This window comes from Dendrobium catenatum, unplaced genomic scaffold (genome assembly GCF_001605985.2).
Source record: "Dendrobium catenatum unplaced genomic scaffold, ASM160598v2 fragScaff_scaffold_1491, whole genome shotgun sequence".
Lineage (NCBI taxonomy): Eukaryota > Viridiplantae > Streptophyta > Magnoliopsida > Asparagales > Orchidaceae > Dendrobium > Dendrobium catenatum.
Window position 1 is genome coordinate 116,270 of NW_021319953.1, and position 24,220 is coordinate 140,489.

Consider the following 24,220-nt stretch of genomic DNA (forward strand, 5'->3'; position numbering starts at 1 on the left):
CACCTACCAGAGTCGGAGTCTCTCGCGGCCTCCTAAGTCGGTTCGAAGAGAAGTTATCCTAACCTTCTAGGGGAATTTAAAAGAAGGCTTCGTTAAAATTCAGATTTCATAAATCGGGCCAATGGACCTGCGGCTTTGGTTTGGCGATTGGGCTAGACCTTTGACGCATGTAACCGAACCTAGGGGTGTCTTAAAAAGCTACCGGACGGCTTTTTTTCTATTTTATAAAATAATTTTTAATATAAAAATAAAAGCATAAGAAAATATCGATCAAAAGTTATCATAAATAAAGTCTCCAGAATTTTTTATAGTAAAAAATTACTTTAAAAATTAATAAGAAAATTATCTTAAATTGAGTTTGCCTTATCTTAACAGTCTCCAGAATTTTTTGTGATATCATGCCTCTTGAAGTCGCTCATATATTATTGGATCATCCCTGGAAATTTGATCTTAAAACAATTCATAATGGGGAAAATAATACTTACACTCTCACTCAAAATAATAAGGAATTCACTATATACCCTTAAAAGCACATTCTTGACCCACCTACTAAGAATACCAAAACAACGAAAGCAAACACTTGAATTACTCCTTAACATGAATGAGCTAAAACAATCTAAGATAGCAATATCTAGTGTTAGGAAAAGAGTCTAAACAAACCTCTCAAATTCCCAAGGAAATACGGCCATTGATTAATGAATTCTCTAACATAACCCCTGAAGAACTGCCAAAAGCTTTAGCCCCAATGAGAGATATCCAACACCACATTCGCTGAACCAACATTACCCAATCTTCCTCATTATCAAATGAGTCCTGCCAAACCGTCTGGTCAACTCCAGCCAATGGTTTTCTGCAATATATTAGCCACCGCCTCCTTTGCAAACTCATTGGCTAGAGTTGACTGGGCGGTTTGAGAGAAATCAGCCTGTGCCTTTATAGCCTTCACAAATGGTTTGTAGACTTCCACTCAGGCATGCGATCATAGGATGACAAGGAAGAATTTCCAATATTTGATCTAATAGCTCCTGGTACCATAGTTATAACACGTATACCAAATGGCTTGTCTAGTCTTTCAAAATAGCAAAAACAAAGTTGTATCACATCTAATCAACAAAAAAAAGTTATTATTGTAATTTTGAGGAAACTAGGAAGATGCATCAATGTTCACTTGAATCATGATATTTTTTTTCTGACTCTTTATCATGTTTATTAAGTCATGCATTTAATAATTAAAAATATAATTAAATTTCACTGTTGAAAGGAACACAACAGGTGCAAGAACCAGATTGAGAATTCATGTCTGGAATCATAGTTTAGGAAAATATAAAGAAGAGCAATAAAGGACAACCAACCTGAGGGTGTCAGTTAGAGCATGAAGAGCATCTTTGGATGTAGTATAAGCACCTGCCCAAGGATCTGGAGCAAAAGCAGCTACACTGCCCACATTTTCAATCTTTCTCTTTCTCTTAGATATCATATGTGGTACTACAGCTTTAATTAATTTCAAAGGGTCTATCAACTCAAAGAAGTGTGAAATAATCAATCAATACAATAAAATAGCTATGATTTCATAATATTAACATGTTTACCGTAGAACTTTGTTCTCTTTTTAATTTCATGAGTTCGTGTGTTGCAATAAACATATTAAATCATGAGATATAGATGAACCATGATACCAACCTAAAAACACAATTGAGTTGCTCAAATAATAAATTCAAGTTGCACACCCTTCATATCTCATAAATAAAAATTAGAAAACTTAATAATATTGTTCTTTGTCATGAATTTAGCTTTATCACAACCATAATTGCACATAGCATCATCATATAATTCTAGAATAATATCATCTCTTATAAATGAATAAGAAATGCATAAACAAGTTTTCTTAAGAAGAAAGTCAAATTTAATCATGAATTTTCATTGAGCATAGGTAATTCAATATTTAAGATATCCTATATCTCATTTAAGTCTTTACAAGTGGCATAATCTTTCTTGATATTATAAAAGCAAGTCAATTTGATTTTCATTATGTACAAAATAATTAAAACTCTACTCAAGGCAACAGCATGCTTATTTTTTATCACAACACAGTGTTTCAATACAAGAGCATATATTCTTAATAATATTCAACTAAAATAGATTTAACATTCATGCTACCAATTTTATGCAAATTTCAAAGTTCAACTCCTGGGAAACACATGATGTGTGTGATGAAATGAGCAAATTGACCATTTAAATATTGATTTTCTTAAAGTAGTTTTCTCTGGTCTTATACATTTTCATTTTAATTTTCTTATTTGAATCGTACTTATGATGTTTCTTGAGAGAACATATTATGTTCTCTAATTTTCTGAACTCCATCATAGGTTTGATTCTATTCACTAAAACTTGAATTAGCTAATCCTACGTAGTTGGATTGTATAATGATTTAGGTCTCTACAAAGGTCGATTCTCTACTACTTGCGACTTTAGTGCTTCTCGTGCCTATGAACCATGCCATGCATTTTGAGCCTACTAGCCTCAACTAATCCTTATTTGAGCGGCTGCTGAATCCTGATTGAGGGTCTTCCGCAATCTTGCAAAACTTGCAAGCAGAACTTCTGTGATATGTTTGTTTTGTGTGCAATTTGACTATGTCGATCAATCGATTTGTATTGCTACCTAGAACCTCAATTCCAACAACCGAGCTCATTGGGGGGGGGGGGTTACCAGGGGTCCTCCCCTTGCTTGAGTTCGGATACTTTGCACATGAAAATTATTTTTTCATATAACCCTGCAGCACTACGGCGTTGTATAGTTTCTTGGAAATAGACAGAGAGTGGAACACTGCGGCATTTCAGGCCCCAACATTGCGGCTTTGTCAGACAAACTAAAGACAGACTGGAGAGTTGTGATGGTCAAAATGTGGCGCCGCAGCACTATGAGAAGGCTGGACAATTTTGTTTCTTATTTTTCATTTGCATCCCTTGGTGGTTTTTATATGTTTTCTCTTTATTTGTTCGTAGAAAATGGTGCAATTGAGAATAAAGACAAGGAGAGAGCGAGAGAGAAAATATATCAGTACTATATCTCCCAAATTTTCATAGTAAATTTCTTGGTGTGATGTGGCTTTGTAGTTTTTTTCCATATTTCAGACTTTTTCACATTAAATTTTGGTGTTCTTTATTTCTGTTGTATTTTCTCTTGCTCATTTGAGTTCGTTACATGGTTTAATTCCCCAACCTGATCATCATTCGGGTGACTACAAGATTAACTTTTGTTACATGAATTTTGCAATTCTTATATCTTCAGGAGGTGGTGGTAGATTTTATTTGTTAATCTCTTTTATTGAAATTTTGGGATGACTTGATTATAAATATGAGACTCAAAGTGATGCAGAAAACTAGATTAAAAAAAGTTAAAGGAGAACATTAATGAAAGAAAAACTTTTCTCAATTCAAATTTTTGTATGCCAACATCAAACACATCTCAAAACAAACAAATGTTAGACAATAAACAAAAATGAAAAATAAAAAACTACCCTCAGAACAACCAACAAGTGGTCACCTCACATGCATCGAAATAATAAGAAAAAGATAAGTGCTAAAAGACATGAAAACCAGAGGTCCGCCACAACAACATTGGCCAACGTCCACCATAAACTCCTCCGACAAATGCTACCAAACCGGCCGACCAACACCTTCAAGCACTTGAGCAGAAAGTTACAAGTGGGGTGGAAACTTGTGGAGAGAAGAAGTAGGTAAGAAGTCAAGATGAAATCAAAGAGAGGAGAAGAGAAGTGAAAATAGCTTGCAAGCTTTCCAAGAAGAAACCCTCGGGTTTTTAAGAATCTTCACTTACCAAAAAAATCCCTCAAATGTCACAAATCATCCACTATTTAGAAGATGAAAGGGAGCCAAACCGCCCAAACAGTCGCCCATATTATTCAATCAGCAAAGAGGAGGCAGAAGGCCAATAGGCAACCGAATGGAGCAGCACACAAAAGGCCAGCAGGATGCAACCAACGAAAAACCAGCTCCAAGGGGAAGGAACCGGGCAGGCATAGAAAACGAAGGGGCAAAACAAAGTGGGATGAACCCGGCATGCAGCCAGAAAAGGCAGCAGAACATAGCAGTTCATAATAATGAGCTGAAAAAGGTAGCATAACACAACATCTCACATACAAGGCTGCAAAACCCGGAACAACAAACCCAAGGAACTTGGATCAAAATCTAAATCATCCCACAAGTCATGGCACCAAAGAAGCTAGCACACCAAAGGCAAGACTTGTCAAAGAGCACAACCTACACATGATCATTGGTTGCCTTCCATCATAGGGTAGGAAAAAAAAAGAAAAAAATATAAAATTCAAATTAGAAAATAGTTCAACAAAAATAAAAAAACTAAAATGAAATTGTTTGCATCAATTCCCCCCAGGTGGGAGAATCTCATCTCCTAATGAGAATGCTTCAACAACTCTATGATAGAGATCAGGATGACAATTCTTTAGCTCCACCGCATATATCCAGGTACAATCAGTCAACGGACAGCTGCTCCATTTAACTAGGAACCGTTTGTGTTCTCCATGTCTGAATTGAGTAGTCCTAATATCTAAAACATCTTCAATCTGATCACCTTGCTCATAATAGAACTGGTAACAGGTAGAGTCTCTACATCCATAGAGTCAACTGGATTTCCTTCATACAAAGTAAGGTTAGCAACATTAAATATATGAGAAGTTCCAACTGAGATAGGAAGATCCATAAGGTAGGCATTCGTGCCCAATTTTCGCAGTATGCAAAAAAGGTCCAAATTTTTTCCGGGTTAGCTTGCCAAAAGTACCAACGGGAAAACACTGACGACGAAAATAGGCCATAAGTAAGTCACCCTCTTTAAAATAATACTCTCTTAGGTGTTTGTCAGCAGTAGATTTGTATTTAACATTTTCCATACAGAGCTTTTTGAGGACTTGCTACTGGATTGATTTAATGTGATCAGCAGTTTATGTGGCTTTAGCACTAATTTTGTTAGGTAAGGGTAAGTAAGTTCTATCCAAAACGTGAGGAATGGATTGAACATAAATAATATCAAAAAGAGTTTTTCAAGTGGATCGATTAATAGAATTGTTATAGGTAAACTCAGCTTAGGGTAGAATAAAAACCCATTGGGAAGGTTTTTCACTAGCAAGATATCTATGTAAGTTCACTAAACTTCGGTTGACAACTTCAGTTTGTCCATCGGTTTGTGGGTGATAAACACTACTAAATTGAAGAGTAGTTCCCAACTTAGTCCAAAGTATTCTCAAAAATGACTTAAGAATCTAGAGTCCCTATCAGATGTAAATGTTCGGGGTATGCCATAAAGACGCACAATTTCTTTAAAAAACAAGTCAGCTACATTTAAAGCATTAAAAGTTTTTTTTTCATAGAATGAAATGTGTCATTTTATTAAATCGATCAACAACAACAAATACAAAATCAAATTTTTGTGCAGTAACATACAGACCTAAAACAAAATTCATAGAGATATCTTCCGAAGGTTTATTTGGAATAGAAAGGAGAGTATATAAGCAAATGTTCTGAGATGTTCCTTTGAAAGATTGACAGATTTTACATTGTTTTATAAGTTTAGCAATTTGTTTTCTCACGTGGGACTAGAAATATTTCTCTTCAACTAAAGCAATAGTTTTCCCTTGGCAAAAATGCCCACCTAGACCGCCATTATGAAGTTCTTGTAGAAGTTGTTCTCGCAAAGAATTTTTTGTGATATAGAGTCTAGTACCTTTGAACAAAAAACCTTGCCTTGCTGAATCATAAAATGGGCAAGGTTTTTTGTGAGACAATATTCCCTAATATCCATAAAGTCTGAATCATTAGCATAATTGTCTTTTAAGAAATCAAAGGAAGTTATGGTTGGGTACAGAGTTACCAAAAGATGAGATTGCCTACTTAAAGTATCAGCTACTTTATTTAACACTCCAGTTTTATGTTTAATATGAAAGGAATACTCTTGCAAAAAAGAAGTCCACTTAGCATGCCTTTTATTTAAATTCTTTAGGGAACTTAAAAATCGTAATGCTTCATAATCAGTGTTTTAAATCAAATTCTCTCTAAATAAGATAGCATCTCCAAAATTTCAAAGTTTGGACGATAGTATAAAATTCTAAATCGTATGTTGAATATCTAGACAGAGAATTGTTTAATTTTTTACTAAAGTATGCAATGGGTTTACCTTCCTGGCTAAGCACAGCTCCTAACCCAATATGTGAGGCATCGTAGTCAACTTCAAAGATTTTATCAAAGTCTGGTAAACTAAGAATGGGAGCTTGACTCATTTTTGTTTTAATTAATTGAAAGGCTTGTTCAGCTTTAACTGTCCATTTAAAAATTCCCTTTTTTAGACAATCGGTGATAAGTGCAATTAAAGTGCTGAAATTTTTCATGAACTTATGATTAAAAGATGCTAGACCATGAAATCCTCTTATCTCACTGATATTCTTTGGAGTAAGCCTGCTTTGGATCGCCTCAATCTTAACAGAGTCAATCTTAAATCCTTCAGCGGACACAATATAACCTATAAAGGTCAAACTTTAAGTCATGAAAGAATACTTCTTCAAATTGATGTACAATTTTTTTCTCTTGAAGTTTATAGAATTTGCTTCACATGATTAAGATGCTCAGTAGGATGAGTGTTATAAATCAGGATATCATCAAAATCAATAACCACAAATTTTCTTATGAAGGATCTTAAGATATGATTCATTTCTCATAAACGTAATAGGAGCATTGCATAGCCCAAAAGGCATGACTAGCCATTCGTATAGTCCTTCCTTTATTTTGAATGTTATTTTCCACTCATCACCATGCCTAATCCTAATTTGATGATAACCACTTCAAAAATCTAGAAAAAAATTTCACACCACTAAGCATATCCATCATATCATTGAGCCTATGTATTAGAAACCTATATTTAATGGTTATTTTGTTTATAGCGTGTCTATCCACAGACATCCTCCAAATTTCATCCTTTTTAGGTGTAACTAAAGCAGGCATAGTATATGGACTCAGGCTTTCTTTGATTAATTTTTTTTTTTAAAGTTCAGTCGCTTGCTTATATATTTCCTCATGTTCGGCAAGACTCATTCAGTAATGAGGAAGATTGGGAAATGTTGCTCCAGGGATTAAGTGAATGTGGCATTGGATATCTCTCATTAGGGGTAAAGCTTTTGGCAGTTTTTCAGGGGTTATGTCAGAGAATTCATTAATCAATGGTTATATTTCTTTGGGAATTTGAGAGGTTTGTTCAGACCGTTTTCCTAACACCAGATATGATATCTTAGATTGTTTTAGCTCATTCATGTTAAGGAGAAATTCATGAGTGTTTGCTTTCGTTCTTTTGGTATTCTTGACAGGTGGGTTATGAATGTGCTTTTGAGGGTACATAGTGAATTCATTATTATTTTGAGTGAGAGTGTATGTGTTCTTTTCCCCCATTATAAATTATTTTATGATCAAATTGTCAGGGACAACCCAATAAGATATGACAGACTTCAAGAGGCATGATATCACAAACAACCTGATCCTTATAAGAACTTTCAATTGACAGGTTAATAGTGCATTGCTTCGTGACAGTAACTTCACCTCCTTTAAATCAAGAGATTTTGTAGGGTTTGACAAGTGGTTTTGATTTCAGTTTCAGTTTATCTACCATCAGTTGTGAGATAAAGTTATCAGAACTACCACTATCTATCATCAAACTGTAGAGTTTTTCTTCAACAGTGCAAGTGGTTTGAAAGATGTTTCTCCTCGATCATTTATCTCCATTTTCAACCTTAGTAGTTAGAACTCATCGGATTACTAAGAATTTGTTACCTTGGTCTCCTTCTACGTCAACTCTTTCTATCTCATTTTTATTTTCTGGCTCAATTTCATTTTCTTCTTCCTCTTTCTCTAATTCTTCATCATTCTCAATGTAATTAGTCCTAGGAGGGTTATTTTTCTACAAGTAGCTGAAGGATGTCCATATAACCCGTATTTGTAACATGGTCCAATAAGCTTGGGTGGTTCAGTCGATTTGGGTCCCCTTATTCCTTTTCCTTTATCTAAGTTTTGAGTTTCAAATATTTTGTTCGCACATTAGAAGATTGTGCATATTGAATTTTTATTACTCCAGATGGTCAAAGATTAATCATATCAGATGTCTTGTTACTTCTTTGTTGTTGCTTTTTAATTTTTAAGGCCATTTAATAAGCTTCATCGAGTTTGATTACATAATGTAGGCTTAATTGATCTTTAATAACCCATTTCAACCCATTAATGTATCTAGTGATAGTTCGTTCTTAAGATTCATCTAGATCATTTCGAAGTTTCAATGTATTCCTCAACTGTTTGGTTTCCTTGATGAAGATTTTTAAATTCTTGGAATAAGGTTCGTGAGTAATCAGATAGTAAAAACATTTCTCTCATCTTTTCTTTCATCCTATCCTAGGTTTGAATTTTATCCTTCCCTTGTCTTAGTCTATTATTCTGAAGATTTTTTGACCAATTTAACGCATGGCCTATGAGATTTAAGCTAGCAAATTTAATTTTTTTGTTATTAGGGATTTCTTTTCATTAGAAAAATTGGACCATTTTTTCTAACCATTCGATAAATTATTCTGGTCGTAATTTTCCTTCAAAGTCATAAAAATCAATTTTTATCCCATAATCCCAATTCCTATAATGTCTATTTTGATTCCTAGGGATTTCTTCTTCACTTTCAGAATTTTGAGCATTAACATTGTTGAAATTCAAATTTTCCAAAGTGTTAGCAATATTATTTATTTGTTGATGTAAATTTGATAATTGTTGTATCATTTGTTATCAATTTCCTTGGTTGTTTTGATTAGCCTTTTTGCTTTAAGAAAAAAACATATATCAACCTCGAATATACTAACCTAGGCTCTAATACCAAACTTGATGTAGACAACTAGATTTAAAAAAAAAAAAGACCAAAGGAGAACAAGGAAAGAAGAATTTTTCTCAGTTCAAATTTTAGTAAGTAAACACCAAACACAACTCAAAACAAATAATCCTTTAGTCAATAAATAAAAAATTAAAAATAATAAAAAACTAACCTCAGAACAACCAAAAAGTGGTCACCTCACATACATAGAAATAGTAGAAAAAAGATAAGTGCTCAAAGACATGCAAACAAGAAGTCCACCATAGCAACTTGGGCCAACGTCCACCACAAACTCCTGCGCCAAATGCTACCAAACCGGCCAACCAACACCTTCAAGTACTTGAGAAGAAAGATACAAGTGGGGTGGAAACTTGTGGAGAGAAGAAGTAGGTAAAAAGCCCAAGATGAAATCAAAGAGAGGAGAAGAGAAGTGGAAATAGCTCACAAGCATTCCAAGAAGAAACCCTCAGGTTTTAGAAATCTTTACTCACCAAAAAAACTCCCTCAAATGTCACAAATCAGCCACTATATATATTAGAGGAGAGGGAGCCAAACCGCCCAAACAGCCGCCCATACAATCAGGAAAGGGGAGGCAGAAGGCCAACAGGCAACTGAATGGAGTAGCACCCGAAAGGCCAGCGGGATAGCCAACGAATAGCCAATGCCAGGGGGAAGAAATCGGGCTGCTAGAGGAATCGAAGGGATAAAATAGAGGGGATTTAAAATAAATTTATTTTATATTAAACTATAATTTTATATAGTTTTTCAATTTCAAAATTTTAAATTTTGAAAGGAAATAATCTTTTTGTACCAATATAAGACTTGAATTTATTATTATATGATTTCCTTTTTCTCTTTTTATTTTCTCATTATTTTATTAGTTTGCTTGTATAACTGATTATTGTGAATAAGGTACAATTTGATTTTTTTTATTATAGTGTGAGTTCCAATCAATCGTATGATTTTATTAGGTTTCTAAACTTTTATGTTATTTTTTAATAGGCCAAAATTGATTATCGAATATATATAAAATTTTACATATTCTTAGTTTCATATTAAAAGTTGGTGATATGCAACTTTGGACAACTGTGCATTATTTTATGCATCACGCCATATATTTGCATGATGAAACCCTAGAAACTAAGACAACATCACAGGTGGAACTCCGTCATTCATCCAGAGCTTACTGATTGCAAGACACCTCAATCACTATCCAAACTGACTTATTGAAGCAAATGAGTATGTGTAAATACCTTAAACAAAGAGAGTTAGAGATATAGGTTTGTTGCGGGCAAGAATATATGCGGTGATAGAGTTAGTTTTCGTCTCAGCTTTGTACGGATATTCAGCAAACAAAAGATGAAAGAACACCAGTATTTTTACGTGGAAAACCCTAGAAAGGGAAAAATGATAGGGCCACGCCCAGTTGAAAGAATTCCACTAGTATTTACTTAAAGTACAAGAGGCTGACTCATCCTTAAAATTTAGTACGATCAGATTACAATAATCCACTTCTGAATTGAAGTTTAGTTACAAACACTAATTTGAGATTTGACGATGTTGGGTATCGGGCTGAATCCAAAAGTCACTTGGAGATCAGACAGAATTCCAACGTCACCTGGAGGTCGGGCGGATTTTCGACGTCACTTGGAGATCGGGCGGAGTTTCGATGTCACTTGAAAGTCAGTCAAAACTCCAACGTCACTTGGAAGTCGGGTAGAATTCCAGCGTCACTTGGAAGTCGAGTGAAATTTCAACGTCACTTCGAAGTCGGGCAGAATTCTGGCGGTGGACGAGGAGGAGTTTCTTCCTTCTTCACTTCGACACGCAAGATGCAAAATTTGTGCCTGATCAAGATAAATTTTTGATGATATATCAGTTGCCACCCTATTTTCGAACGTCAAGCTCTAGGAGTCCAAAAATATGTGTCACAAAGTTTTTGGAGAATTTTTCATGTGATTTGAATTCTGATCTTGCGTGTAAGAGCACAAAATGGCTTTAAAAGTGCCGAAATTTAGTCTGAAACGTCAAAAACGGTCCCGAGAACCTCAAAAACGTCTGATTTGGCATGTTTGGGCCAAAAATTGAGTCCAAATTTGTGTGGGTAGCCAAACCGTCGCAAGCGGCGCAGAAACGTGCATCAGGCCTACCTGGCTGGCATCTCGACCCGCCCGCGGCCCGCTTGATAGGATTTAGGCCATATCTTTGTAAATCCAGTCATTTCGGATTTACTGCATGCTCTCAAACCGTTTGATAGGATTTATAACAAATCCGGCTTAAATCCAACTTAAATCCTGCTAAAAAGCAGCCCTTTAAGTTTAACACACACTGAAATAGCTGGGAAAAATAAAATAATACTTCATCAATATAGCAAATATCAAGATCACGGGATGTGGACAATCCCACAGATAACTAAAAACAAAGCAAAATTTGTATTCCAACGAAGAGAAAAACCCATTTCCACAAACTCAGAACAAAGAACAGACTAAATTGTACGGGAAACTCTCTGCAACATCTCAAGATACCGATTTCAGATTTTTGGGTTGGGGAGGGGACCAATTTCAGATCAGTTAACTCCAATAAAACCCTACTTGACAAAATTAGCAAACAAAAAAAAAGGAGAAAAAAAACTTTCCAGTGTTAGTTAACACTGAAACTTACCGTACACATTAGTGCTCATCACATGCTCGACAGTAGACATAGGGACCACCGCGAGAGGGGCAACGTTGTGGATGCCGACGTTATTGACTAAGATATCAATCCGACCAAACCCCGCCAATGTGCCTTCCACTGCCTTCCGGATGCATTCGTCAAAGAGTACGTCGAGCTCAAGTAGGAAGAACCTTTGGTCACCTTCCAAACTTCTCATAGAGGATAGCGACCGAGCAGTGACCGTCACTAGGCAGCCATTCGAGGCAAACTCCTAAGCAAGGGCGTATCCAATACCACCCTCAGAGCAGTCAGTAATCAAAACCACCTATTTCTCCGGCTCCGCCATAGGAGATAGAGAGGGGGAGAGAGAGAGAGAGAGAGGCAATGTAGATGCCGATGGATTCAATGTATTAAAGCAGAAGAGCGGGTGGCTTTTACGGTAATTGTGTGGGCACAAAAGTTTCTCAGACCTACGCATTTATTTGAGGATGCTTTAGGCTTCCTTCGTAATTTCTTCTTATTTTTTAAAATAATTTTTCAATGCAATATTTTATATATTTTTTTATCCTCGAACAATCAAGAGGATCCAAAATTTACTATGGTGGGGGAAGAGTTTTTGGGGCATTTTGGTTAGGTGTGATAGATATAGCCAAGGAATAGGGGATGGGCTCTAATCATAAAGAATAGTGATGGGGAATAATCTTCCCCTCCACCAAAATATAAATTTCATCGGGCAGTGAAGAGGAACAGTTCACCTAAACACACACGTGGGTGAACGTAAGCATGGTTTTTGTTGCGGTTAGGGCATTGACAGCCAAGGGCACACCAACCAGCTGGCAACTTTGGAGATCACTTCCGGTGTCCAACAAGAGAGAGGTAACTTCTTTTATTTTAATCCATAGGAGAATTGATGAAAACTCTTCCCGCTTCAGGATAAAATTCAGTGTCCACTTTTGTAGGATAAAAGGTTTTTCGAAGAAGAACCATGGGCAGCCTAACCAAGCCATTTCATAGTCTTTTGGAGCTGAGAATTTAAGCAGGAAGAATCCATCATCAAGGGTGAGGTGGGAGAGATATCCTTTGAGGTTCCATATTTTTTTAATTGTTGAAAGAAGGACTTCATTGAAGGGTCTTCACTCGATGGAATACCTGACGAGAGAGAGGGACCATTCCGGTGCTCCAACATCAAGCTGTGACTTAGTAAAGTGAGCTGTAAAGTTTTCAGTGGGGTGGTGAGAAAGGGAGTTAGAGAAGTAATGCGAGACGGGAGTCTCCGAGGCAAGAAGGAGCTTCCAGTGAAGAAGGTCTTGGTTCAGGGGTGCATGAGTGGGGAAGGTAGAAGGAAGTAGAGGGAAGGAGGAGGAGGACATCCTCACAGTAGAGTCCTGCCTAGGGAAGCGAAGAAGGCGGCAAGTTTTCTTGTCAAAAAAAAAACCCTAGCAGAGTTTCTCTTTCTATCTTTCAATGTCAGTCAAAGCTATAAGGAGATCTAGGGTTTATCATCATAATTTTGTACAAAAGATGTAGCACACAAACAAATAAGAGAAAGGTATAAGAGTTATAAGTGACATCAATATTATTATATGAAAAATCATTAAAAGAGAAAAAATCATGGGGCTTGACCTAGTTGGTATGAATCAACTAGTTTCTATTATTAATTATAAATGATACCCTTCCTCAAGAAAAGATGTTGGTTGAATGTAAAAATATATATTTGTGGACCTCCGAAAGGAACACCGCTACGATTGCAGGATTGTGGAGGGGTATACGACCACACCTACCCTGAGGGATAGAGACGATCGCAGGCCTCCGCGCTCCTCGCAAATGGGCCAATAGGAGGGCAGATTAGATGGTGCATACGACTAACCATTGATGATAGTGACTCTCGCCAGTGCACCCCAATGGGTAGTAATATACACGACCTAATCAAAACAATGGGTTTCCCCAACCCGATACCTTAGCTCGAATGGGGTTTAGTAGATGTGGAATTCAGTTTTCCACGGGCGCAAGCCCATGTGGTTAATTACATCTCAAGTTGGAGCATGAGAAAACTCTCGATTAAGGATCATACATTATCCTTTCTAAAATTGGATTGGCACATAGGTCTGAGACTAGGAAGTCCTACTCAAAGGGAAAGAAAGGTTCAAGTGGCTTAGTAAACATACATGGATCATACTAACATCTGGAGGGACTAAGGTAGTGAGAAGAAACTGGAAAAAATAAATCAAGCACTCGACACATGCGTGAGAGAAAGATGGAAGTGGCGTCATCCATGTGACGCACATAAGTAGGATTTCTAGTCCCTCAAGATAAGGGACTTACCCACTATTTAGGCATACTGCGAAACCGAATGTAGTAGCCTTGAATCCTAAATTTAAATTAGGTTTAGTGTTCTACACACACTAATACCCGTGTCTTAACTAATGCAATATTAAACCTGGACTTATCCCGGTCTGGATTGGGGAGCTAGCTAACCACCTAATCGATTTAAAACCATATTGTCAAGTCATTTATGAAAGGTAGATGGGTGGCTTAGTTTTTGGAAGTTAAGGCAATTATATTTTAATTTAGTAAATGCTCCTAGCTAATGCAATTATATTTTAATTTAGTTAGTTATTAATGCAATGCATGTTGGTTGAAGAGGCTAAATCATGTATGCATAAGACTTTAAAAACAGGCTTATATAAAATATATTTTTAGAAAAGACTATGCCTCCCCAAGTATGGCACTTTATCCTCATAGGCCAGATTATCTGAACTCTACCCGCAGGCGGGGAGGTGTCTTATTAAAAGCAAAGAAAAGAATGCATTTAATATGTATGTGACCTCGGACGGCTCTGGTAATTCCCTAGATTCGTTAAGTTTCTATATTATTTAAATCTTAAAATTTTAAATATTAATTGCGAGTAAAAAAAAATTTATAGTCCTTAGAGAGCCTAATGAGATCCAAGCCAAAATAAAAATGGCATGTTGATCACCAATAAACTAAGAAAATCAGACAACCCTGGAGGTACAAAATTATAAATAAAATACAGTAAAAATAATCAAACTAATTAATAAATATCCATAGGCCAACTGCCCTTAATTACAACCCAGGGTCTACAAGAAAGTAAAGTGGTCGAGCACCACTACCAATAACCTGGATTTGTAAGCTTAGGATTGACGCAAATGACTTTGAGTGAGATATTGGGTCTTCAGGTCTTTAGCCTTCTTGGACTCTTGGATTTCTCCTCTTTGGACTCCATGGATTCGTCGTGGCTTGAATATCTAAATAAAGTGACAATTATCCCCTTTTAGGAGAGTATTTCCTTTTCTCTTTTGATATATAAAAGCCATCCAAACTCGATCTTTCAAATGGAAGAAGACTCTCCCCTTTGAGGATGCCTTCTTCTTTTAGAATTCGAGTTGGATAAGGATATCCTGACTCAAATATCATTTTCATAACTTAAACATATATTATAAATATTACATTAATTGAAAGCAGTAAATTCTATACTCTCCGATAAGGTTATCCTAATAAAAATCTCAAGCAGTTTATATAGAAACAAAAATACTCATCACAGCCATATGCTTGATCATGCTCTTCATTATGAGGGCTAAGAAATCCACCTGTAGTAGTTATAATTATGATTTTATTTGTCCCTCATTTATTTAGGGGGGTTGAGCAATTCTTGAATGACTGCATAAAATATTATTAGTATTTTCAAATCATGATAGTTGCCCCCCTTTTATTTAGCGCTACATGAGCATGGCCACCTGCAGGAGACATTATTAGTATAAAAATATTGTTCCTAACCTATGGGTAAATCTATCGCCCATCACATCAATCCACATAATGTAGTAAAAGTAAGCAAACATAATATCAATTTTCATAACATGCAATAAAATCTCTGAAAGCCCGGCATACAGCAGAAAAGTAAACACCAACCTAGCCTAAGTTTAGAAGTGGTGCCCTAGTAAATACTTTTATGTGTGTGTAAGGCTTGTGTGGTTTTGAATAGGTCATATGTAGGATGATTAGTTCAAGTTGCCTAAGGTTAGAATTTGTTGAAGGCTATAAAAGAAAATTTTAATTAAAGTTTAAATATTAGTGAATTAGGATCTAATTATATTATCCAATTTGAAGTTCAAATTATATTATCCAATTTTGAAAAGTCTCGGGTCCTTCTAGGTGTTAGGTTAAGGGGGTCCAAAAGATCATTATGGGAAATAGGCTATATTTGGGGTTTCTAACCTTTTCGATAAATACTAGGGCTTAAGATGAGTAGTTAGGCTTTGAGTTTGCTGAATTTGGAGTTTCCCATGCAAAATTATTAACTTTCAAAGATTTGGGCATTTAAGGGAATAATTAAAACTGCCTAATTAGAGGTGATTTTAGGGTTTTGATCCAAATCAGCTTCAAACTGATTGGAATCATCCCCAAAGGTTAGAAATGACCTAAGAAGGTATTCCCAAGTGTTTGGGGAAAATTTAGAAATTTAATAATTTTTAATTAACTAATAGGGGTAAAAAGATAATTTTTAATTAGGGTTGAATTAAGGGTCAGGCTAAGGTCAAACTAAGGGTTAAATTTTAAAGAGTTTGAGTTATGGTAGGCAATTTTTTGATTTAAAATGGATTTATTATAATTTTTAGAATATATCGGGCCCTAATTAATAGGTAAATTAGGGTTGGTTAATTAAAGGGTCTAAAGAGCCCTAAAAAAATCCAAGGAAATTCTAGGATGTTTAAGATGTCACTAAGTTTAAATGATCTATCCTAGCACCTAAAATTTTTCTAAGTTTATTAGACGGATCCTTAATTTTTGTCAATCAATGATCTATCCTAGCTCCTAAAATTTTTCTAAGTTTATTAGACGGATCCTTAATTTTTGTCCTTAAAATGTCACTATGTTAGAGGGATTTAAAATAAAGTTGTGGACTAGCTCTTGAGGTAATAATGTAGGGAATACAAAAAAATAATAAACACACCATGTCTTTAGATCTAGAAGAGCATAAACTAAGTGCTCGTGCATCCTACACATACAAAGTATGATAAAAGAAAAATAAGTGCGCTTAATAAAGTATTAGTGAATGATTGGAACTCAATCATTTACTAATCCACTCTCCCATGATTGCTATTCACATGAATAATCTATGTTCAAAATTTCACAAGTAGTGGATCCCCCGAAATTATGGTTTAAAATATAAGTTTCACAATCCTTCAATCGAAAGAAAAACATACCTTGATTTATTTTGAATTCGCCGAATTCCAAACTACGATTTCTCTCCCTTCTCCCTTCACTTTCTTCTTTCATGAGTTAGTTCTCTATGGAGCAAAGCAACTCCTCATATAATGAGAGAGAGAGAGGACCGGTAGTTATTTCCTACGGATTGGTTACAATAACCGCATAGGAGTTATTTCCTACGGATTGATTACAATAACCGCATAGGAGTTATTTGATCAAACGGTCCATAAACGAATGATCAAATCATCTCTTCTTGACCAATAGGATTAAACATAAATAATTAAATTTCAATAATTCTAATATATGGGCCACTTAATGAGTTATATAATTAAATATACATACTTAAATAATTATTGCAACGTCTCACATAATTAAATGTATATAATTATTCTAACACAATCCACATAATCACCTTTCAAACTGTAGGCTCCGAAAATGTCGTGCCCCAGCCTCTCCACACCAGCTCTTTCTTGTTTGTTTAAGTGGGCGAGGAGAGTTTAACGGATTTAGGTTCCGGGATAAATTTTCAAAAGACATATTAGGTTTGTACATAAGACACTACCCAGATATTTCTCCCCCATTTTGTGAGGACTTAATAATCTGAGTTCGGGTTTCCTATAGGCACAAGCCCCTATAGTTAATTACCCCTCCCAATAATGAGAGAAAACTTTCGATTAAGGCTAGTCGTAAGATAGGTTGCATATGTTTCAAACCCAATGTATAATAGCAACAGTTTTATGATTTGAAATTGAATTTTAATTTTGAAGTTTATTATCATAAACCTAAAATGAGGAATGGGGGAAACGAAGACAAGCCCGATCAAGATGCATGGTTCTGTCATCCCAAGCCGTCATGATCCGTAGTCTACTTAGTCAGAGGAGGTAGTCAATCAAACTTAACATAAGGCACCTTATCAGTAACCATGGGTTACTTCATCCAAGGATATCTTGTAGACTACGATGCACCGACACTTCTCCTCAAAGAGGCATGCAGTGTCCGACACCGTGTCCGACACGACACTCGTCCGACACTCCTCCGACACATGTCGGACACGCGGAAAACGTGTCCGATTAAAAAAATATTAAAAATAAATTGGACACGCGTGTCCGACACGCATATCTTAAATATTTTATAATTTTTTTAAAATATAATTTCTTATATTTTGCAAGATTTAAACTAAATTTCTTATTTCATATCCACAACACCAAATCAACGTCTGTATTTAATACCCATTCATCGAATATTTTCATTTTCATTTCTCTTTGACAGTGAAGATATTTTCATCTCCTTTCTTTTTGTATAATTACAAATCTTTCTCTTATTGAACCAGAGTTGAAAGTAGTGATATTCAATGATGATGATATTGAAGACCAAAAACAAACCTCTAAAGCTAATCCTAATAGTTGAAGCTTAAATGCTTGATGTTGTAGTAAGTGATTATTTGCTTATATTTTTGTGGTTGTACTAGATATTTTGTATTAAATATTTTATATTATAAGCTAGACAAGTTATCATGTCATTCATTTATTATTGTTTGTCATTTTTAATATGATATTACATTAATATATATACACTATATAAAAAAATGTATTGCCGTGTCCGCGCCGTACCTGTGTCCTATATTTTCAAAAAAAGCCATGTCCCGTGTCCGTGTCGTGTCCGTGTCGCCGTGTCCGTGTCCGTGCATCATAGCTTGTAGACCTATGGTGGTGTTTGTCTAAGGGAATAGATCTGAATCCACCTTAGCTGACAAAGGCTTTATACCTATTGAGTATACCCTATGATTCATTACTCAAGTGTTTGACGCCATTAGAGAACATACGGACTTTGGTATGATCGTAATATAATTGTGTCATTTTGCGGCAAAATCACGCGATCAGATGGCATGTGTCGCATACTTGCTAGCAAAAGATTATTTGAGAATGAATCTTACTGATACACCCGACATAACATCCGCTCTTTATGAGCTAAGGTTAATTTCAAATCTACCCCCCCCCCCCCCCACAAACAAATGCGGAAGGTGAATGGATTTTAGTTTTAAGCTTTGGTAATTATATTTTAAAATATATACATGCTTTTAAGAATTGACCACTCTGGTTAAAATTTACTATCAACACGACCATTATTCGGGTCCGTCAAAGTTACTTATGTTTTCGTAGGAATTTGGGGTGGTGTTGAAGTCACTTAAAATTTATGTATTTTTTTATGGTTTAATGAATATTTTGAAACATAAAATCCCCTCTAGTTGAGATATATATTCAACATGAACATCATCAGAGATTACATGATTATCATTTGAAAAATATATGTATTTTGCAAAAATTTAAGAGGCATCTTATAATTCAAGTCAGATCGACTCTAGTCCTCTTAAGGAGAAGGATGAAACTGATATATTTAACCCACACAGGATTCTTAGATATTGGCATTTACAAATTTGGCATATTTGTCGAAGCAAATGCATGTTCAAAAACCTTCATTAGAACTAATCATAGCATTGTCTAAAAGAATTTCAGGTTTATACATATCACTAAGGTCTACTTTATTTTCCTCATTCAAAGATGCATAATTAATAGTTGTATTTATGAGCATGATAAACTCTCTAATTAAAGAGCTGGTTGATCCATCAAGTTCATTTGTAACTTTCGATGAAATTCATACTTCATGACACTCATTAGACATCATCTTGCATTAGGCTGTCAACTATTGTATTTTCTTCTCATGTTTTGCAAGAGATTTTGCATTTCGAACTCCATTCCGAGTAAGAGAAATTTCTTGGGCACTAGCATAGTTATTACATGTTATAGGTTGTAAAATTGCTAATAATTTTTTGGAGGCTTCCTATTTATTTGCCTTGCTTTTCGTCTTTTCAATGCAATCATCTATCAATCTCTCTATATCCTTTCAAAATAGATCCTCTGCAAGGATCTTTTCCTTTATAAACCATTTTGTGACACTCTTGATAAGTTGCACGGGTTTATTTGTAGAAATGAATTTTTCATCAGCATTAGCTATCATAAGGGTGTATATATCTAAAAACCTATGAAACTTTGAGGACAAAATCAACCCTCATTTTAAAAAGTTCTTGCCGTGAGATTTGATGTATGGTTGAATGGTCTTTTGTTGGTTGTTGAGCCATTTATTAACAAATATGATTATTGTTCATGAGCTCAACTTTTTTTTTCAAGAGGATTTAATGTAACTAACGATTTTACATTACTATATCTCAAGCATAAGTATTGTTGCACTACTAGTCGCCCTTATGACATAATGTCTTGATCAAGGCTATCTGATTATTTCCAAAAGCTTATCTTTGTAATTTAAGCATAATAAATTTCACAAAAGTATACTACAAAGATGCCAACTGCCATTAAATCATTAGCTATATCTTTTTTGCTCGCACTAATTAAAAACTGAAGCATTTTCTTTGCAAATTAAATTATGAAATTGTTTGGTCTTCTATTTTTTTTATTGTTTAAAGTAACAAATTTTATTTAAAATTCATTGCACAAGGGTTATTTGTCAATTTAAATTTCAACAGCCTCTCGACATCCCCTTCTCACGAAGGGAGATTGGGAGGCATTTGCCTTTGGTTCTACTCACCCAGATCTAAGATAAAATGGCACGGGGTTTTCAAATTAACAATTATCTCGCCATGATCTATGATACAACCGCACAGAGCCTTCAATTTAAAATATCTTTCGTCCAGATCAAAAATCAATGGCACAAGAGCTTCAATTTGATAATCAATCCAACCTTAACGAGTGTGATGACATAGATTTCCTTATTTATCTTCTTGATTTGTCACAAATAAAACATATATTATGCCCTAGCTTCATACTTTCACAGGTTTGGTGAAGGATGTGTACCGGTGACTCAGTATTTTAAGGCTATTATTTGGTCAATAAAATATAGTCATCAGTCTAGAGATTTATGCATGCCGGATTTTGATGATAACAATAATTCCTTAGTTTAACCTAAGGCTTTATAAGGACTGCTAGGTGGCCTCTTCCGTCATGAGCTTTATGCTTTATCGAACATGCTGAAGAAGAAAAACTCCATCGATCTTAGCTTTGTGCTTGACAAATTTATTGAAGGAATAATGCCTCTAATTTGATAGAAGTTTTGATTATGACTTAGTGCCTTTGAGTTGATTGAGATTATTCTTCTAGATTTTGCCTCAATCTATTAATTATTGAGGAATTCTTCTGAATTTGAATTGCTTAGACATATCGAGTTGGACAAATATCGAAACTGATAATATTTGTCAACGGACTAAAAAAACAGGGGCATTTCTACTACGGCCTCTTATTATGGCTAGTTGACTAGGTAAAACTGTTAGCGACTCGGCCACATATAGGCTTAATGAGACTGATATTAAACTTATTTGGGCATTGGACTTGTACAATAACAGCTCATAATTTTTTAATTTAATTTCTTGAAGTTATCAGACCAAAAGTCTCTTTATTTCAACTCCAAGATTTTGACAAATTCAAAGATGAATCTTCAATTTTTACAATGATCGCATATTTGCTTGCTTGAAGGCACTAGCTTCTGCCTTGTATTTGTATAGTGATAGCATCATTAATGATTTTAAATATTTATTTGTGAATCGATATTAAGCCAAATAAATATTTAAAATGCCCTTTATCTTAAAGGGAAGTTCAACTATCATTAAGTTTTTGACATTTTTAAAACTTAAAAATGCCCCTTATTTTGCAGAGGGGTTTCTAAGACATCTTAAAATTATATTCTTTCTTTGTAAGGGAATGAGTTTCAACTTACTTTTCTAGGAATAGTACTTCTTCAAATATCTCCCATTGATTGCAAGCATAGGTCGTCGACCTTCCATATTTATAAGTTGATAGGCCCCTCCTTGGTAAACCTTCTCAATGACAAAAGGCCCTTCCCAATTTGGTTCAAATTTATCACTAATTCTTTGATGTGGGATACTTGATCTTCTAAGCACCATGACCAATTCTTTTTCTTTAAATACTCGATGGCGTACCCATATGATCAAAATATTTTATCATGCTTGCTCGAAAAATTTCTAAATTCTATTGAGCTTGAAGTCTAATGTGCAAGAAAAAATTAAAAATAAGAAGCTTTGTTATAAAAATTGATTTAATTTTAAAAATTCTAATAATTGGAAAATATATAAAGTGGCTCGTAAGGATGCTAAGAAAGCAATATGCGATGCAAAGGCATTAGCTTTTAGTGATTTATATAATAGATTGGATACTAAATAGGGAGAAAGATATATGTATAAGTTAACCAAACAAAGAGATAGGAGTAGTAAGGATTTAGTTCAAGTGAAGTGTATTAAAGATGAAGATAAAAAAATATTTTTCTTAGAAGATGATATTCAACAAAGATGGATGAGATATTTTGCTAAACTTTTTAATGAAGATTGTGAAAATAAGATTGACTATAGTGACCTTAGCACCCTAAATGAAAATAAAGATTTATGTTTTTATCGGCGTATCAGTAAAACTGAAGTTAGAGAGGCTTTAAAGAAAATAAAGGGTGGAAAAGCTGTTGGACCTGATGATATTCCAATAGAGGTGTGGAAATGCTTAGGAGATGAAGGAATTTCATGGCTTACTAAACTTTTTAATACTATTTTGAAGACTAAGAAGATGTCAGATGAGTGGAGAATGAGTGTGTTAATTCTTATTTTTAAGAATAAAGGTGATGCACAAGATTGTGCGAATTATAGAGGTATTAAGTTAATGTGTCATACTTTAAAACTATGGGAGCGAGTTATAGAGTATAGGTTGCTGATGAAATTTTTTTCGACAGTAAAACGAGCATCGGAAACATGTTCAGTCAAAAAAAATAGAATTTTTTCCGGTGGATTATTTCCGTTGGTACAATTTCCGGCGGAAAAAAACAGCCGGAATAAAGAAAATTGATAAAAAAGCCATCCGGTTTCAGAATTCTTGCCGGCCCGCCTGCAGCAGCTTCCCGTAGACCCGCTACACGCCTATGCCAGTGTCGACGCGCACCACAACCCAGCTGCTCCGCCCCACAGTCCAGCCCGCTCTGACCCGCATGCCGACCCGTGCCTAGGTCCGCCACGCCTGTGCTCAAGGCGGGGTTCGAACCCGGACTCTCGTGCGTCCCGCGCATGCCCACTTACCATCACACCGTTTATGCAAAAACATTTAACTTATTATTTTTTTATATTTATATTATAACCTATACGAAATGAGCATATACGTGAAAAGGTTGGAGTAGCTCCAGTAGAAGATAAGATTAGAAAAAGTCGCCTTAGATGGTTTGGTCACATAAAACGGCGGCCTTGCGATGACCCGGTTAGGAGAGTAGAGGTATTAGATTTGACTTATGTTAAGAAAGGTAGGGGTAGACCTAAAAAGACTTGGTTAGAAAATATTAGGAATGACCTTTCTTTATTAGATTTAAACGAGAATTTGACTTTTAATATGACACAATGGAGATAAAGGATTCATGTAGCCGACCCCAGGTAGTGAGATAAAGGATTGATGTTGATTGAGCTTGAAGTCTAACTTCATCTAGTACATCAAGCTCTTCCATTCGTAAGCGAGCATTTTGTTCTTGCATGAGGTCATACTGAATAGCTACTCAAAGTGATTGTGGCAGTACTGCTTCAGTCCCGAATACTAATATATAAGGAATAGCTTTGATTGGTGATTTATATATAGTACGATATACCTAAAATGCTTCTGTCATCTTAGTAAGTCATTTTAGTGAGAATTTTCTTGAGCAGCTTTACCATTGTTTTGTTAAAGCTTTTGCTAGTCCATTTATCCTTAGATTATAGATTGATTAGTATCAACAATTGATTTTATATCGCTCAATGAATATATAAATTTCAGTACTTTTAAAAGTTAGACAATGTTTGAGATTATGCGACAAGACCCATCAAATATGTAGACGATATTATGGGTAAAGAAGTTGATCGCATAATTAGCAGTGACTTCTTTAAACTAAGTTGTTTCAGCCCATTTAAAAAAATAATTTGTTGTTGTTAATATAAAACAATGCCCGGCTAATGATGGTGAATCAATCGGCCTAATAATATCAGTACCCTAATATAATATAAATAAAAAATCAAAAAATTAAAAAAAAATAGTGGGATGTAATGAATTTGGCGATTGATATATAATAACATCATGACATTTGACATTCATGACATTTATTAGCATAATTGGTGTAATCTTTTATCATTGATGGCTAGTAATAACCTATTCTTTCAATTTTAAAGGTCATTTTATGACTCTATTGATACGCACCACAAAAACCTTTGTGAACCTCAAATATAACCTTATTAGTGATGACATTTATTAGCAAGATTGGTGCAATCTGTTATCATTGATGGCTAGTAATAACGCATTCTTTTAATTTAAATGGTCATTTTAGAACCCGATTGATGCGCACC

At 35.1% G+C, this 24,220-nt stretch overlaps 1 pseudogene; it reads right to left on the reverse strand.

The window, feature by feature from the left end:
* Positions 1 to 829: 829 nt before the first annotated feature.
* On the reverse strand, positions 830 to 22,929 carry LOC110115900 (annotated as a pseudogene).
* Between the last annotated feature and the right edge of the window lie 1,291 nt (positions 22,930 to 24,220).